The 19,158-nt window shown below is 38.9% G+C and overlaps 1 long non-coding RNA gene across 1 annotated transcript in view; it reads right to left on the bottom strand.

The window, feature by feature from the left end:
• LOC141095182 (uncharacterized) overlaps window positions 1–5,807 on the bottom strand; it is a 63,096-nt gene extending 57,289 nt beyond the window's left edge. Inside the window, exon 1 of the long non-coding RNA XR_012233327.1 lies at window positions 5,614–5,807. This is a non-coding gene — a long non-coding RNA (uncharacterized lncRNA). The remainder of the gene's footprint in view (window positions 1–5,613) is intronic.
• Window positions 5,808–19,158: the final 13,351 nt, after the last annotated feature.

Genomic DNA, 19,158 nt, shown 5'->3' with positions numbered 1-19,158 from the left:
TTTCCTTTGCATTTTTATTCCTCATTTCTTACCCTTCAAATCTTTTACTTAAAACGATATGTCTTACTTTAAATTGAGCTCAAATATTATGAAATTAAACCTAATAATTGTTTTTTCCATAAACATTTAAGCAAGCGCATTGCAAAGTTTTACTGAATCCCGGTCAGCCATCAGAACCAAACTCAACTGCTCTCTGAAAAAAGTGAAACAAAGAAATATTTGACCAATATCTTTGCTGTGCCTGGTACAACATAGCCAAATGTAGTGACTGATCTGCTAAAATATGCCCCCATTGATCCCACCTCTCCATAAGATACTATTGCTATTGCACATCTAAACTCTGATCTGCACCTGCCAGCAGCTTGTAATGAACTGGATTACAATATAAAAACATTCATAAAGATCATGAGTTAAAAATGTTCATACATACTTTATAAAATATAAATAACATATTAAAATATTCTCAATTTATAGGAGAATTAAAATTTAACTTGCATATTAATAAAAACTGTAACATTATTTATTTTCTCACATGCCTTTGTTTCCAGTTCTAACATTAATCTTCGGCGTCTGCAATCTCAATGTGCTCAGTATTTATGACACAGAAGTCTAATTAATATTTTCTCTTATAATTTATTGATTGTTTCCAAGTAATTCATTGCAAATTCCCAATAATGTATGTGCTACTTAATGAAATTATTGCAGATCCTCTTAAAAAATTCTAGGAATTACACAAATGCAGGTTCTACATGTCATCCGCGCATACATCGATCTGTAAAATAAATGCATCCTCTATGCAATTATTTTAATCTTGAATAAAAAGCAAATTAAGATCACTTTATGCTGCAAGCGCTGGAAACGCTGCTGCACATCAGCATGACTGGCGTTCACTGATGCAGAAATCAGCAACTTAGTCACTCTTTTGCTCTACTATTTAGAAAAAGGTATTACACAAGAGATCGACTTATTTCTGGGAAGCTCAGGGAGCAAGAATTTTTTTAAGATGCAGCAAGGAATAAAAGTAATAATAGTTAAATGTTAACTACAGTATATAAATATATTTCTATTGCAATGACATAATAATCGCTACTGTAGTGAAAAATTATAAAAGGTGAAAATTATTACTTTGAGGATTACATATATATACATAGTGTCCATACTATATACTGCCAATTTTTCATATATTTCATGCATGAAAGTCATCACTTCTTTGCCCCTTTTTAGAGCTGTCCAGTAGATATTTTATCACTTATGAAGGGTATTTTTGTAAGGTAAGAATTATATTGGATAGATAGATAATAGATAGATAGACAGATAGATAATATATAGATAGATAGGAGAGAGAGATAGACAGATAGATAATAGATATGAGATAGATAGACAGATAGATAGATAATATATAGATAGATAGCAGAGAGAGATAGACAGATAGATAGATAATAGATATGATATAGCTAGATAGATAGATAGAATAGCAATATATGTATATAACAGTTTAAGCAGTTAACCTGTTCCCAACATGAAAAGCTTAATGTTTGTTCCCTTGAGCTATGACGTATGATGCAGCCATGCTGGAACACCATTTGCGCATTAATCGTCTTATACAGTAGAACGCAGATTATGTTTCTGCCTGCGGAATTTCTGGCTAATCCTAAAATCATATTAACAATCAGAGCCTTTGTATTTCGTGCTATGAAGTTGCAAGTGATACAATAGAGTATGTGATACTTCGATTGGAAAGGTATTTGATATTATAGATTAATATCACCTCGCCCGCTTGTTTCGCCGAGCTCCTTGTGGTTCGGCCCATCACAGCAGTTCATTTTCCCATGTTTGTAAAATTCAGTTGGGAATAAAAAAACTGTAAATCAATAGGTAAAATGCAATATTCCAGATTAAATATAATTAAATAATAGCGGACAATCTGCAAAATACAAACGCAACGTACTACGACAATTTATAATGTTTTATAATGTTGTGATGAACTTTACCCAAAATATTCTAATATGAAAAATGTATTTATTACAGTAGAAGTGACTACCATTTGTAATTACAATACTATAATAATTTGCAATTTTACAAAGACCAATAATTTCTATAGATAGTTCATTGAATATTAATTAGAATGATAATCACAATGAAAATCTTTATTGTTTGAGTAATGATACTATTTTTTCACTGGCTAAAAATGCTCAATCTTTCAGTGGAGGAAACACTTATTTTATAATTATAATCTGTATTTATATTTCATATTATTTCTCTAGATCTCTTTTCTTATTACAAAATACTCACTCGTCCAAATGACAAGCGGGTCGTATTTTTCTTATACCATTCACACATATATCACATGAAGAATACTCCAATGATTGTATAAACTAGGTGCTGTCGCTCTCTGTCTGGCTTTGAATAGTCTTTAATTTTATCATCATTCTACCAATTGGAAGACAAGAAAAAAAATTAAGCTGTAAATTACAGAGTAACCAAATTACCAAAACTAGTAGAGCAACTTTTAATGAGCAAAACCATTAACAATTTCCTGACTGCGGTCGGTGTTCACAAACCTTGGACACCTTGTTAGCACAGAATGAGGTGTTCAATCAAGAGAATGGGAATTGGAAGTAACAGGGCACAGTTTTTTTTTTTTTGAGTAGTGATTACAAAGGCATGAGTGTGAGTGCCAAAGTAACAGTCTCCTACACTGCAGGAAGCTGAGAAACCTTTAAGGCTGCATTTGTAAATCAGCCTTGATGATTACAGCAGTCACAAGCAAAGAGCAGGGGGAAACAATGATTTTCACTAGTCTTTCACTACTTTAATTTGCTCTTCAGATGAACAAAGTGATATATGGAACTGCTGCTGTATTGTCCTAACATTGCACTGTATGGTTTAACACTGTCACTACCATGGCTCTAGATTCACAGATGGAAGAGCCAAACATTAACAAGTTAATATTGATTGAAATTTCTGACCGATATTAATAGGGGGGATTAGATGACAAATGTAATACCGGACTCTGCAGGTGCCGAGAGATGAAATGTTGCCTTCATAATATTTATTTAGAACGCTGGAAATAAAGCAAGTTATTATAAACGGTATTATGCTACTATAGCTAAAACAGGTTAAGAAAGATCATGTACTTAGCAAAAATGTCATCAAACCTTTAAAACTTCTCTCGCTTTTTCTCTCTATATATACACCTGTGTATGTGTGTATTTAAATATATATCTATATAGGTTAGATATATTTTAGAATTAAATTATATATATATCATACTATAATAATGTGTGTGTGTATATATATATATATATATATAAAATGTTCAAGAATGAGTGTAAATATCCTAAGAGTACATACGGTGCAAAGTAATGGAAAAAGTAGATTAACTGTATGACTGTAATATATATTTATCTTAAAATGTAAATAGAATTAATACATTGCAATATGCAAAATAAAATATATGCATGTGTTCAAGGTAAATGTCTTTTTCCTGCTTTCTATCCTGGCTATTCATTCTGTTTTGCAGTTTTGCATGTTTAGGAAATTAGAGTAATCTCCTATCTTGAAGCTTCATGTAATTGAAAAAATAAAATACTATATATATATATATAGAGAGAGAGATCTATATCTATATCTATCTATCTATCTATATATTATATATATGTGTGTGTGTGTGTGTGTGCGTGTGTGTGTGTGTCTGGATGCAGCTTTCAATTATATGTGCAAGTGAAACATCTAAGATTCCCATTATCTGGTCTTCAGCAGGATTTAGACACGACACAGTTGGCTAAAATTGATTCAAGTTTCTTTGTGAATGCACTTTGAAATGTAGTGAGCATTGATAAACTGTAATTATCAGTAAAACGCTTAACTAGTAACCATTGGTCAGGATTCATTAAAAAGTTTTGGTTAGGCAGATAATTGAAGGATGGAACAATTAACAATGAAATGCTGATTTAACTCTTGCATACAATAATGCCCTATAATGCTATTTTGAGCGAGAGAAAAAAACAAATCTGTTTTGATCCCTGAAATATTTCTCGTTCTCCGCCTTGTAGACATGCAGAATAATAGAGAAGACGGTTCTTGATTACGACACCTAATTACGCAAATGTATTAGTAAAAAAATTATGCAAAAGTCAATCCAGATCTGTGCGTCTCTAAAATATGATTGCAATAGACACATCTTTTTATTTTTTTAAATGCTTTTTTTATTACATATTAGTGATTTAACTTGTACATGTCATATAGGGGAGAAAAAAAAAAAGCCAGTTACGTCCATGTCTTAGATTTGGCTGTTAGTAGTTTCTAACTGATGAGAAACATTAGTTCAAAGTGCAGTTGCATCATGACAAGCCCCATTTGTGTTTGTTTTACCTGTGAAACACATGCAAACACTTAGAATTCGGCAGATTTTATTAATTATTAAGCCTTGTGCATGTAGAGGGCGCTGTTGCTCATGAATTCTCCCGGCATTGCCTAACAGCAGCCTATTGCTGGATAGCCTGGTGTTTATATTTTTATTAGCTCTGACTAAACGATCAGTGCTATTCTTGGCACATAAATTCTAGGTTCTTATTCCTGCAGTTGGGTCTATTGAAATAAATCTCATATGGCCATTGAATGCGGTTTTGTTAAATTAATTTTTCTAAAAACAAGTGCTGGGCATTATATTTGAGTCAAGATGCTGGTGCCTTTTGCAGTCTTTCTCTACCTTGTAGGACGCTAACAAGCGTACTGATGGCAAAGGGTTCTCGGAGGTTGTGTATATTTATTTCAGCTATTACAAGTCGTGACCTTTACGTAAGAAAGAAGATACGGGCAGGAATGTTCAGCCAGGAGCGCCGCTTTAAATAAACATTTAAGGTAGAATAAAAGGACTCTGTGAGACCGAGTTCACTTATTTTCTATCTAACATGACATAGATGGGATTTAGAAAATGGCCATGGACCTCTAGCTTTGGCATCGTAAGGAATAAAGGCAAAATAAAAATTGCCCTTTGTCTGGAGATGTCCTTTAATGCTCCACGCGGAGCTGGCTGCTTATTGGAAAGATGCATGATGGCCTTGTACTGATGTAAATAAACAGTAACCAAATCCTGATATGGCTTTTAAAATTCCGGCTAGTGGAAGGAAACACGGTCTCATTGGACTGGATGAAAACCACCCCTCTGATCTCAATCATTTTTCACTTTCCCTTCCTACCTCGTGCAGGAAACATTTGGCAAATACTCTTATGAGCAAGGCACAAAAGTGAATAGACCCACAAACAGACAGTGCCTAATGCGTGAAATATTTTCTGTAGACAGTTAAAAATTAATTACATAGGCTGAATATATGAAGCTGTCAGGACTGGGTCACTTGAGACTTAGATTTTTTTCATCCTGCAACAGTTGCCCAGTCGGACGGCCCAGGAATTACTCTACATTAATGTTTAATGCCCTTCCAGATATTTGTCTAAAGAAACATAAAATATTATACAGGGCAGCGCACAAATATTTCAACATAAAGCATCCAGCGAATTGGATGTTGGGAGTAAAATATGGGTGTACAGTTACATATGGAACAGTATGTATGAGTTAAGCATCAAAGATGGGGAAAGCAAAAGAAATCTTACCTGAGTGTGAATAATCATCTCCAGATGAGATCACATATTATAAATAGCACAATGCGGGCCCTGTAACAGCAATGTTACACTATTTGCTGAACACACAAATGTGTGTGATGTAGATAGGATAAATTCTACTGTTCTGTGCAGTAGGAAATTTGCCTCTTTAGTTGTGAGCAGCTTTTGAAGTGCTGCCTAAAAATCAGCCTAGGGCTTCAAAGAGAAGGGATTATAGCTTTTATCAAGCAATTAATATGGCTGTAACTCAGAATGTCAGCACCTGATGACTAAACAGGGTGGACAGTACATTAAGGGGGGTCAAGAGCAGGCTTCATGTCGAGATGGTATTCATAAAAAAATAATGGCTAAGCACATGATATTTTGGGGGGTTTGATGCAAACTACGTGCAAATGTAAACTTAAAGCACAGGCCTCTTTTCTATTAGCAGGAGAGCGAGCAGACTTTAACGTATTTTATCCACCTAGATTATTTTAATCTCCCACCAACTGTTAAGGAGAAAGGCGTGTCATTAAAAGAAAGCTATTCCTCGCCTCTTAACATGGTTCAGATGGCAGCATCTTAGAAGCCCTTCCTTCTCTGACGGTTCAAGGGTTCAAAAATGGTCAGAATATTACAAGGAGGCCATTCACTGGGAGATTACAACCATCTAAACAATCTAAAATTATTGTCATGGAATAATAAATAAGAAATAATTATCTGTAAATGTGGAATGAGGTAACAATATTATATGTAAGGCCATTGATGTCAATTATGTTTTCCTTTGCGCCTATAAATTAATAGAGGATGGACCCGATTTGTTTTCGATGAGCAATATTTAGGTCCGTATTTTACAGTTTACCAAAAGTAACTAAATATTTCATGTTTGTGTTAGTTCATATTTCATAATATTTGAAAATAGAAGGTTTATATTGATTTAATCACGCTAAAGTCAAGAAAGACTACTTGGTCTACAGTTATTGTATGTAAGCTCCCTCCTTCGGTCTTTATAAGCTAGGCTCACGATTGCATACTTTGCTTACCACATTCATACTATAATGCATATGCACCAGGTCTATAGGGAACTTTCATATTATGTGACAAAGGGAAATCCAGTAGAGAGCCCAGACCAGCACTAATTTCTACCAATGCATCAAATCTCCTCTGGTGGGACTGTAGGGAAATTAAAGGGAATCTATCAGCAAAATCTACTGTTAATATGATCCTGTTGCTATGTGAAAGATACAGTCATCAAGACCTTTATTTATTCAATTTGTTGCTTCCTGATGGGAAAAAAATAGCTTTTTTAATTCACATGCAAATGAGGCTGAAGAGCTTTGGGCGTGATCTAAGAATTTTCCAAGCCTTGACCTCCTCGATTTTCTATTTCTTTCCCAGTCCCACCTTCCTGTGCTTTACTGACAGCTCGCTGGCAGTGTAGACATTGAGGCAGATGCAAGGGAAGTGCTCTGATCATACCAAGAGCACTTTACCCTCATTTACATATGAGTTAAAACAGTGATTAATTTTTGGTCAGGGAGAAACAGATTGCATAATTAAAAGTGCAGTATATTTCACATAGCAACATTACCATATTAACAATTTGGAGGGAAGGGTAAATCCTGCAGACAGATTGCCTTTATACACTTGTTTCCAGATTTCACCAAAGATAATAGCTAAATGTTGGGCATTGCAAAGGTTGGCACTTTGTGATATCAAGTTACTACTCTGACAATCAGTGATTGCCTTAGGAAGACTCACAGATCTGCATAAGAGTGGGTTCATTGGAGGTCTGGTATCTACAGTTTATATATTTTGTCATGTGTCTAGCTGCTATCTATGACTTGTGTAAATGTTGGTTTAAGCCAAGCCTTTAGGTGACAATAAACATTTTAAAATGAATGCAGACTTCTTGTCCTTATTTTTAATATTTTTAGTACAGTTTCTATGCTTTCCAGTCCACTCTTCATTTCTATAAATTGACTACCATCTTCTCCAAAATCTAGCTCTGGCCTGTTGTATTTGACTGTAGGAGGCATGGAATGTCTCTTGCCCTTTCCTGTCCCCCACCCACTGCTTTTGAATAGATCAGTTGTGGGACTATCAAAGCGCATTAAAAGGAATTTAGCATATGTTTTGAGCTAAAATCTTGTAAACTGGTTGTACTAGCAAATTGGGTGCTAGAAAATCCACCAGGACTTAACATAAATTTTATTTACCACTTGGTATGAATCTAACCTTTAATTAAAACTATTAAAACTTTACACACAATTATAAAAAATGCCCCTAGGAACATAAAGTGCACTAGCAGAAACGAAAATACACTGGAGGGTGAACCACACCAATCGCACACCCAGTGGATATAAACAGGGTACATTCAGTCCTCTCTCAACATCAAATATAATAACCCGTCTTTTAAACTTAAACCATGGCTATATAATAACAAAATAAAGGAGATAACTGCTCATATCAATGTGAGGATCTTCAACTTATTAATGTTCTCAATATATACTGGAACAATCTCACCATATGATACACCCAGAGTCAATTTCCCATGTCTATCATGGTCCCATGATAGTTCTGCACGACACCTCTATTCCCAGGTCTATGGTAATAGAAAGATGAGATGGGTTGCTCCCTATACTTTTCCTGTTTGGTAAGATTCTTCAGGGGAGACTGTGCGGCAGGTGAATCAATCCTAACATCATGTGTGCACTATCATGTCACCGGTCATATAAATCTGATCATCTGCAAAGCAACCTAGACAACTAATGGCTTTAATCCAAACTTACCGCGTTTCCTTGTCGTGGTGATGTCACTTCCGGAGGTGCCTACGTCCTATCCGATTGTTGCAAGGCAGCCCCCGGAGGTGACATGCAAAGTGATGACACAGTGACAAGGAGACGGGGTAAGTTAGGATATAAGATCATTAGTTGTCTAGGCTGCTGTGCAGAAGGTCAGATTTATATGACTGGTGACGCGAGGGTGCTGGGATTGATTCACCAGCCGCACAGCTTGTGAGGAATTAAGTTAAAAAGACGTGTTATTATATTTGATGTTGAGACAGGACTGAACATACCTTGTTTACAATGGCGAAAAAAGTACTAAGTCAGCCACCATCAATTGTGTAAGTTCTCCCACTTAAAAAGATGAGAGAGGCCTGTAATTGACATCATAGGTAGCCACAACTATGAGAGTCAAAATGAGAAAACAAATCCAGAAAATCACCTTTTTTGATTTGGCAAGATTTATTTTGCAAATTATGTTGAAAAATAAGTATTTGGTCAGTAACAAAAGTTCATCTCATTATTTTGTTATATATCCTTTGTTGGCAATAACAGAGGTCAAGCGTTATCTGTAAGTCTTCACAAGGTTAGCACACACTGTTGGTGGTATGTTGGTCCATTCCTCCATGCAGTTCTCCTCTAGAGCAGTGATGTTTTGGGTCTGTCGCTGGGCAACACGGACTTTAAAATCCCTCCAAAGATTTTCTATGGGGATGAATTCTGGAGACTAGATAGGCACTAAGCCACTCCAGGATCTCCATATGCTTCTTGCGAAACCACTCCGTTGCCCTGGCAGTGTGTTAGTGATCATTATCATGCTGAAAGACCCATCCATGTTTCATCTTCAATGCCCTTGCTGATGGAAGGAGGTTTGCACTCAAAATCTCACGATATATGGCCCCATTCATTCTTTCATGTACACAGATCAGTCATCCTGGTCCCTTTGCAGAGAAATAGCCCCAAAGCATGATGTTGCCCCCCTTATACTTCACAATAGGTATGGTGTTCTTTGAATGCAACTCAGCATTGTCAAACATTTCGAGTTTTGTTTCTACCAAACTGTTCTACTTTGGTTTTATCAGACCATATGACATTCTCCCAATACTCTTCTGGATAATCCAAATGCTCTCTAGCAAACTTCAGATGGGTCTGGACATATACTGGCTTAAGTAGGGGAACACTTCTGGCATTGCAAGATCTGAGTCCCTGGCGGCGTAGTGTGTTACTGATGGTAGCCTTTGTTATGGTGGTCCCAGCTCTATGGAAGTCATTCAGTAGATCCCCCATGTGGTTCTGGGATTTTTGCTCACCGTTCTTGTGTTCATTTTCACCCCACGGGGTGAGATCTTGGGTGGAGCCCCAGATCGAGGGAGATTATCAGTGGCCTTGTATGTCTTCCATTTTCTTATTATTGCTCCCACAGTTGATTTCATCACACCAAGATGCTTGCCTATTGCAGATTCAGTCTTCCCAGCCTGGGGCAGGACTACAATTTTGTTTCTGGTGTCCTTCGACATCTCTTTGGTCTTCACCATAGTGGAGTTTGGAGTGTGACTGTTTGAGGTTGTGGACAGGTGTCTTTTATACTGATAACAAGTTCAAACAGGTGCCATTACTACAAGTAATGAGTGGAGGACAGAGGAGCCTCTTAAAGAAGAAGTTACAGGTCTGTGAGAACCAGAAATCTTGTATGTTTTTAGGTGACGAAATACTTATTTTTCACTATAATTTGCTAAATAAATTTTGCCAAATCAGAGGTGAAAGGTGATTTTCTGGATTTGTTTTCTCATTTTATTCTCATAGCTGTGGTCTACTTATGATGTCAATTACAGTCCTCTCATCTTTTTAAGTGGGAGAACTTGCACAATTAGTGTCTGACTAAATACTTTTTTCCCCCACTGTATATCCACTTGGTGTATGAATAAAGGGGGTTTTACACATAGCGATATCGCTAGCGATATCGCTATAACGTCACCGATTGTGTGACGTTATAGCGATATCGCTAGCGATATCGCTATGTGTGATACTTACCTCCGACCGGCTCCCCCGCTGTCTGTCGCTCATCGCGTGAGATCGGGCGGCTCCATTTTTCGTCGTCTGCTTCCTGCTAGGCTTCCTGCTGTGTGAGACGAGCTACGCTGGACGCGGGCGGGAGGACGTCAGGATCGCTGTGTGTGAAAGGTGAGTATCGTGCGCTGCGTCGCTGCTGCATCGCTGTGAGGTCTTTCTGTATGAAAGCTCACTAGCAATCATTTAGCGATGCACCAGCAATCCTGACCGGGTCGGATCGCTGGTCGGATCGCTGGTGCATCGCTAAATGTAAAAGGGCCTTTACTCAGGTGTGGTTTACCCTCTAGTGGATTTTATTTCTGCCAAGGCACTTTATGTACCTAGGGGCATTTTTTATAATTGTGTGTAAAGTTTTAGTAGTATTAATTAAAGGTTGCATTTTATTTACCACTAGGTGCTAATCTATATTGAATTTTGTAAACTGGCCTTGTTTCAGTGCACGCTGGACTAAGAAGCACCAAATGCCCTCTAAACAACTTACGCTAACTTCTAGAAACTCACTCCAGTTATGGACTGGAAAATATTTCTGTTCTAATTTAAGCTACATTTGCAGCAAAAATTATAATGACTTCGTTGAGCAGCCCTGGGCCCTACCTCATTTTGATGAGATCCCTCCACTTTTTAAAAAGTTAGCAAAACTGGCGGAAAAACATCAAAAGTTGCAATTTTTTTTTTTACATTAAAATTATTATTACGCCAGATTTCTGGCCCTTTTGTGTTATTAGTTTTTAGACACAATTAAAAAAGTAAAGCACCATTTTCAACAAATTGCATGTCAAGCCCATCAGTTTTATTATGAGGTTGTCAAAAAAGGCTAGTTCATATTTATGACGTCTATGACAGCTTTTTAAAATGTTGAGCAAAATGTCTTCAAAATCAATTGAGAGGACGAGAAATGAAGTAGATAATCCATACTAGACAGAAGTCTTACGTCTTAAGATGTTCCAAATTTATTAAAAAAACAATTATCAGAAATTATCAAAAGAACATTTAGATAAGTTTTGCAAAAAATATTGACAATGCAGCCAGAAGCAAAACTGACTTCAAACATTCCTCTCATGATAAAAGTCCCTGAAATGTATAAATCTATGGCACTGTGCAGGTGTGGGAAATATTCTGCAAAGTAAGAACACTTTCAGAAATAGAACGGGTAATAATTTATCTTTATTAATTAACAAAATGCAAAGTGTGAACAAAAGATAAATCTACATCAAATCAACATTTTGTGTGACTACCCTTTGCCTTCAAATCAGCATCAATTCTTTTAAAGGGACTTTGTTAGCAGGTTTTTGTTATCCAATCTGACAGCAGCATGAGCTTGGGACAGAAATCTTGATTCCAGCAATATATTACTTAAGGTCCCGTTACATTTAGCGATGCACCAGCGATCCCGACAACGATACTGTTAGGAATCTGTGTCCTGCCATACTAATGCAGAGATCCAGATCCTCACATTCATCTCCAGAGGCTGTCCTTTCTGCCAGCTTGTGAGCATGCTCCTGGAATGAGCTCCCATTGGAGTTCAGGAGTCAGGTGCTCAGGTCCTGCTCCTGATTCCATTGGTTCAGCTCAGGTCTCTGGAGATTTCCGGAAGGTCCCGGTCACTATAAAAAGTGTGCATGGCCGTTATGCCATGCGCTAGTATTTTCTGATACTTGCTGCTGTATGTTTGTTGATGGATGCTTGGTCTGGTGTATGACTTATTATGAAACCCCTTCCCTCGGTTATTACGAGTGTGTGAGTGATTGGGTCAGCCAGTAGCAGCGCTAGCGCCAGCGCGCTCAAGCTTCAGCCATCTCAGCAGCAAAGCGTCCTGCATCGCGCTTGCGTTATTGCGGTTGCAGACTTCTGTGGCGTTCGCAGTTGCGACGCCGTGCACACGCTCATTCACGGTAAGTCTGTTTGGTTGTAGTGCCACTTTAACTACTCCTGTGCTCGGCTACCGTACGTGTGCCGCTGTGTCCCTGTGCGTTTTACGGGCTCAGCGTTACCTTTTCTTTATTATTTTGCTGTGCAGCTCTGTGTCCCATAACAGAGACTGCCTCTTTTGCACTTGGGTGATTTAGAACCCTGTGCACACTACCGCTGTAGTGCAGTGCCTCCCTTAGCAGCGGTTTTGCCATCTGCCGCACGGTGGACCCCGAGTGGAGAAGGCACTTAAATTATTTATTTTTTTAGTGCCTTCTGCCACTCATAACAGATACGACCTGGTCAGGATCGCTGGTGCACCGCTAAATGGTCACTAGTGAGCTGTCAAACAGGCAGATCTCACCAGCGATGCAGCAGCGGTTGGGGGTCATCACGTACCTGTCACATGCAGCAGGGTGACGTCTTCCGCCCGCATCCATTGAGTCGCTCGTCGGCCCCAGCAGGAAGCCGACGACGAGAAATGGACCAGGACGATCTCGCGCGATCAGCGATATCCAGCGGGGAGCCGGGTCGGAGGTAAGTAACAAATATGAACCTAGCACTCAACTTAAAGGTATTTGTAAGGCGGTTTATTGTAGTACACGAAAAAAGACGTTTCGGTCAATGTGACCTTCTTCAGTTACGTGTGGTATATAGATTGTGTAGAGCTTATAGGCATCTATCAGAAAGGACGATGGTGCTTTAGGCATTGAGGAGAATGATCTCTCTAAGGTAATGAGCTTGTCAGTATATAGGAGAGGGGCAAACGTGCCTCCAGATGCGGTGTCTTTTTTCGTGTACTACAATAAACCGCCTTACAAATACCTTTAAGTTGAGTGCTAGGTTCATATTTGTTGCTTTAACGGTTTGGGAACCTAACCTTAGCACCATCTTGAGTTGTGCTCACGGTGTTCTTTCTATACGGGTCGGAGGTAAGTGTCACATGTAGCGAGATCGCTAGCAATATCGCTGTTGCGACACAAAATCGGTGACGCTTTAGCGATATTGCTAGTGATCTCACTATGTGTGAAGGAGGCTTTAGTATACTGGATGCAGTAGTTATGATAGAGTCACAGTTTTCTCTGTTGCAGATAAGGGAAATAGGAGAGCTCAGTTGTGAAGCCAACACCACAGCGTTCTGTGTACTTTGTATAGAGACAGAGAGCTGACAATCATTTTTAGGGGTGGAGTTGAACTACATTGCACGTGCCAGGGTTGTCCGGTAAATGAGAATCTCCTGCTGATACATTAATTGTATTGAAACAGCAACACACAGCCCAGTAAGTGACACATCACTCGAATCAGGGACTCTGCTCCTACATTATGGTGCTCTCAGATTACATAGAAAAACCTAGTAACATGTAGAAACATGTCAGGTTGGCGCCGTTATACTGAATAAAATGATACCTTGGTTGATGAAATCTGTCTTGTGGCTGTTTCTTAATCTTTATTTTCAGTTTTGAGTTAATGAGATTCTCGTGCCCTAAGGCGGGGTTGGTGTATGTGGTGCTCTGATTAGCTATTCATAATGCAGACTGCTGACAGGTCACTGATCCCTCAGTGACCTGCCCCCTAGTTTGCATAATGAATACCTTCACATACTGAATCTTAAAAAACGCTTCTGTAGGCAAGTGCCAGCTGTGGCACCTGTGCTGCAGCTTAATCACATGGTTACTGTGTACTTAATTCCTTTTGCTGATTTACTTGAGTGAGAAAAAAAAGTCAATTTAAAAATGGCGCTCACCACGCCTGCATATTAGCAGCTATTGGTTTGTATAGAGATCCAATAGCTGCTTTTGCTGGAGAAGAAAAAATTTTTACTTTTTTTTACCTCGATCAATTAAATCAGCCAAAGGGATTAAGTGCACAACAACCCTGCAACTCTAACCCTGCAATTCTGCTGCAGCGCAGGTGCCACGGCTGTCACCTGCCTGCGGAACAGTTTTTTTATATACACTGTGAGAGAGTCACTGGTAAGGTGATAGGGGGGAGATATGTGTCACTTCGCTTAATGGAGTCAGTGATGTGAAACCAGAGTGTTTTTCTCCAGCACACTATGTGTTGTGAGGGTTAAGTGGCATAAAAAGGGCTGGTTTTATGTGGACCTTTATAGGGTGGGAGAAGGTCCACTTTATCTCCCCTAGCAGACCAGTCAGGACCTTCAAGAGGTCATGGTCATGTGATCAGTCACATGATGGGAAAGTTACAGGCTTGGGAACCAAGTTTTACAGGCAGTCTGGGTTCAGTTAGCCTGGAGATAGAAGTCTCCAGAGGTTTTGTGGCTCGTAGAGCACAGACTGAATCTCTGCTGCTCCAGAGCGGAGTGCCACCCACAACATACGGACTGTGTTGCAGCATTTTGTTTTTCTTTTGTTGTTTTGCTTCTCTTTTAGTCAGAAAGGCTGATTTTGTTTTCTCCATGAGTTGGTTTATGCTGCCTTACAATAAAGATTTAAACAGACGGTGTTCTCATTTTTCCGACCTCTGTGTGCCGCCACGTGAGTGAGCTACCACAATATATTTCGTATGTGATGGTATTCATTATGCAAACTAGGGGCAGGTCAGTGGGATCAGTGACTGTCAGAAGTCTGCATTATGAATAGCTAATCAGAGCACCTCATACACCAACCCCGCCTTAGAGCATGAGAATCTCATTAGCGCAAAACTGAAAATAAAGATTAAGAAACAGCAACAAGATGGATTTTATCAACCAACGTATCATTTTATTCAGTATAACAGCGCCGAACTCACACTGAGTGTAGGTTACTATGCACAATCCTGCTGACAGGTTCCCTTTAAGTGCATATGAATAAAGTTTTTGATGGAACTTAGTAGGGAGATCACTGCAAACATCTTAGAGAGCCAACCACAGATCTTCTGTGGATGTTGACTTGAGCAAATCTTTGTGTCTCCATATTTAATTACAAAAAGACTCAATGAGATAAGGGCTCTGTCGGTCTGATATCATCACTTCCAAGATTCCTTGTTCTTCTTTATGCTGAGTAAATTTCTTAGTGATGTAAGGCTGGTTTCACACTTCCGTTTTTTGTGCTGTGTTTTAGCGCAAAAAAGCATGCGTTTTTTCCCTATACTTTAACATGGGTGCGCATATGTGCGCATACACATGCGTTTGTACGCGTTTGTATGCGCATGTGTTTTTTGTCGTGTGCGCTCGGGCGCGCAAAATGCATCCTGTTGCATTTTTTGTGCGTCCAACTTGCCCCAAAAAAACGCATGCTCACGCAATGTGTTTTTTTTTACAGCAAAACACACATTAAAGTCTATGGGTGCGCATACGTGCGCATTGTAATGCGCAAAAAAAGCATGCATTTTTTAAAATAATGCACCAAAACCCGCAAAAAAACGCACACAAACGCATGATGCGCTCTTTTCATGCGTTTGTGTGCGCAATAAACGCGCAGCAAAACAACGCAAGTGTGAAAGTAGCCTGAGCTGTGTGTTTGGGTGGTTGTCCTGCTGCATAAAAATTATAAAGCCAATTATAAGCCTTCTTAGTGTAATTTTATGATGGATAAGTATCTCTCTGTATTTCTCAGCATAGAATACAGCATTAATGTTAACTAAATCCCCAACTACATTTTCTAAAATGCAGCTCAACATTTGCAAAGAACATCCACCATTCTTCACTGTTGCTTACAGACACTTATTATTATACTGATCGCCAACCCTTGGGAGAAGAAACTGTCTTAAAGGAAACCTGTCACCCCCAGGGCATTTTTAACTAAAAGAGCCACCTTCAGCAGCACTATGGCTGCATTCTGTGAAAGTGGCTCTTCTGTTTCTGACCCCCATTAACACCAAAATATAGACTTTTATAAATAGGTCCTCATACCTGGATTCCATCACAGAGGTATGGAGTGTCCCTCTGTTTAAGCCGCCTCCCAGCTGTCCATCAACCACCTATTGCATCCCTGCGCCGCCTATCTCCTGGGCTGTTGTTCACGTTAGAAGCTGCCGGGCGCCTGCGCTGTGCCAACAGCTCTCGAGCATGCGCAGTGCCCGGGAACTGACATCAGGCTATCGCACCTGCGTGTTGCGGAGGCCCCAGCCCCACAGTGTGAATACTTCATAACACACTGCGGGAGGGGATCTGGGGACTCAGAAACACGGAGGTTCGATAGCTTGATGTCAGTTCCCAGGCAATGAGCACTGCGTATGCCCGAGAACTGTTGTCACAGCGCAGGCGCCCGACAACATGTAACAGCAACAACACAGAAGGAGGTGGCGCAGGGACGCTATAGAGGAGGGTCGATGGACAGCTGGGAGGCAGCTTAAACAGAGGGACACTCCATACCTCTGTGACAGAATTCAGGTATGGGGACCTATTTATAAAAGTCTATATTTTGGCATTAATGGGGGTCAGAAACAGAAGAGCCACCTTCACAGAATGCAACCATAGTGCTGCTGAAGGTGGCTCTTTTAGTTAAAAACACCCTGGGGGGTGACAGGTTCCCTTTCATTTACAGTCAATATTTCACATTTTTCACGTTGGCATTTTCCTGCACTTCAATTATTATGTTTTGCATAGCTGAGGTGCTTGGCCTTTTTTACATGTTGAAGGTATGTTTTTTTGGGCCTCTGTTCTCCCATGAAGAACGTCTGGCCACATTTCAAACGGTACACACGTTTAGTTGTGTCCCACTGGTTGCTGCCAGTTCTAAGGTTATGGCTCTGCTTGATGTCTTCCAGTTTTGAAGTTAAGCAACCATGATATGTGCTTCATCTGCATTTCAAACAAGTATAGAGACACACTGTAGCTCATCTGCATTGGCTACAGTAGTGTAGAGTCTGTATTAGCCTCTCATAAAAAAAATAATACAAATAAAATATATGAATGTGACAAAAAACAGAAATAAGATACATTTCTAAGTAATAATTTTAAATAATACAGTTACCAAATTACAAATATTATCCCCATACAGTTACTGAACAAACTGCATTATACCAAGACCAATATACCAATAATACCACATACAAGAAACACAAATGCCACCACACCATCAACATATATTACTATCACAGTATCCAAATTTAACCACCATTCTGTTACTGAGCAAAACCTTCAACAACATGACCAATACCATATAGCATAATATCATATGGCATAATACCCAAACACCATGAATGGATCATATATATTACAATCACACAGTGACCGAATAATATCACCATAATGATTAATAAAAATCACATTACTAATACTTATTTTATCCCCATATAATAACCATATAGTGAAAGATATCAGTATATACAATACAGAAATGTCTCCAATTGAAATAATTCATTTTCCTTTTTCTTCTTCACCCGGCACAGACCACCATCCCCTTTTCCAGACATGACTCATTTCTGCAAAATGTAATACAGGCATTTATGGCTGATCACTTTTAGAGCACCATCCAAACAGTTTCCCCTACTTATAAAATAAAAGTAGCTCTCGTTTGTCCCCTTGTTACAGTATTTCCAAAAATAAAATACAGCAATGAAGTTTCTCTAATAGTTCTAAATACAATTTTAATGCTTATGTTCCCTTTGTGCAATAGAACTGCCAAACCATGGCAATTACGTAGCAGCAGTGTCCATTTATTATGCCTCCATACAGGTGTAAATTGTGGCTTTGATATAGTAGTGCTATTTCTCTATGTTGCCTCATACATTGATAATGTCCCCATATGTGGCTCAATATAATACCAACATCCCCCATGTGACCTTCATATAATAATAGTGTACTTCTATATGGTCCTCATACTCACATTTAAAAATAATCACAATCCCCCACAAGGAACAGCTCTGTCTTCTTCCTTGTTCTCCCGGCTGGCTCCTTAACGCATGCTTACTTTTCACCTGCGGGCCTACAGAGAAAGCACGGGGCAGGATACCAGTGGCTCTCAGCTCCACAACAGTTTTCAACTGAAGGTGTGTCAGAGGCCCCGATATGCCTCTGTGTATTACGTTGTGCATGTCAAACATGGATATTAGGATGCAATAATGTGAATAATGCATACATATAGACACAGAGCATTTACAGCTCCAACCTCATGGTAAACAAACAAGGTAAAGTTCTAGATTTAGATGTTAAAGGTTTGCCGAATATGCTTCTGGTTTCCTGATGTATACCAATGTTTATGTTATTATATTGTAAGTCAGTGTCTACAATGCATGGAAGCCTCTGCAGGGCACCCTAGGCCTGCTCTACGTCTTTTTAACCACTGATTCCTAACTATTCACAGTTGTTGTAGTAACACGTTTCTTCTAGGATTTTCCACTTGCTTTTGAAGACAACACCCCACTGAGCATCCACACTTAGCGTTCTTAAAGATTTGTATCACCGGATAGTCCTGGTATTTTTAGCTCAGCTGAAACAAAATCCTTTAGTCAAACGTGAAGTAATGTGGATGTATAGTCTTAATGTGAAGAAACCTAATAGAACATATTAAAATGTTTTACCATAGTGAGGGGCAGAATAAAAATTATTGCACACTGCCCCACTCATTAATATGCCTGCCTCCGTAATTGGTATTTTCACTAGTAAATATTTGCACAAGTCAACTGAAACAGACATTCGTCTTTGATATGGTGATGGAAAGAAAGTTACCTTGTTTCTGTCAAAACCAGAAGTAATTTAATTATTTGCTTTGGATGTGAACGTAATGGGTTTATCTGTATATATATATGCATATCACATCTACATATGCATTGCAGTTACAGCAATTATGAATAATGCAAGTGGTGTGCATAGTATTCAGGCTACAGCATGAGGAACTGACAAGCAGGA

Source organism: Dendrobates tinctorius, unplaced genomic scaffold (assembly GCF_039654945.1).
Source record: "Dendrobates tinctorius isolate UK_male_01 unplaced genomic scaffold, ASM3965494v1 ptg000069l, whole genome shotgun sequence".
Lineage (NCBI taxonomy): Eukaryota > Metazoa > Chordata > Amphibia > Anura > Dendrobatidae > Dendrobates > Dendrobates tinctorius.
Note: the sequence above shows the minus strand (reverse complement) of the source record. Positions and strands in the feature narration are given on the sequence as shown.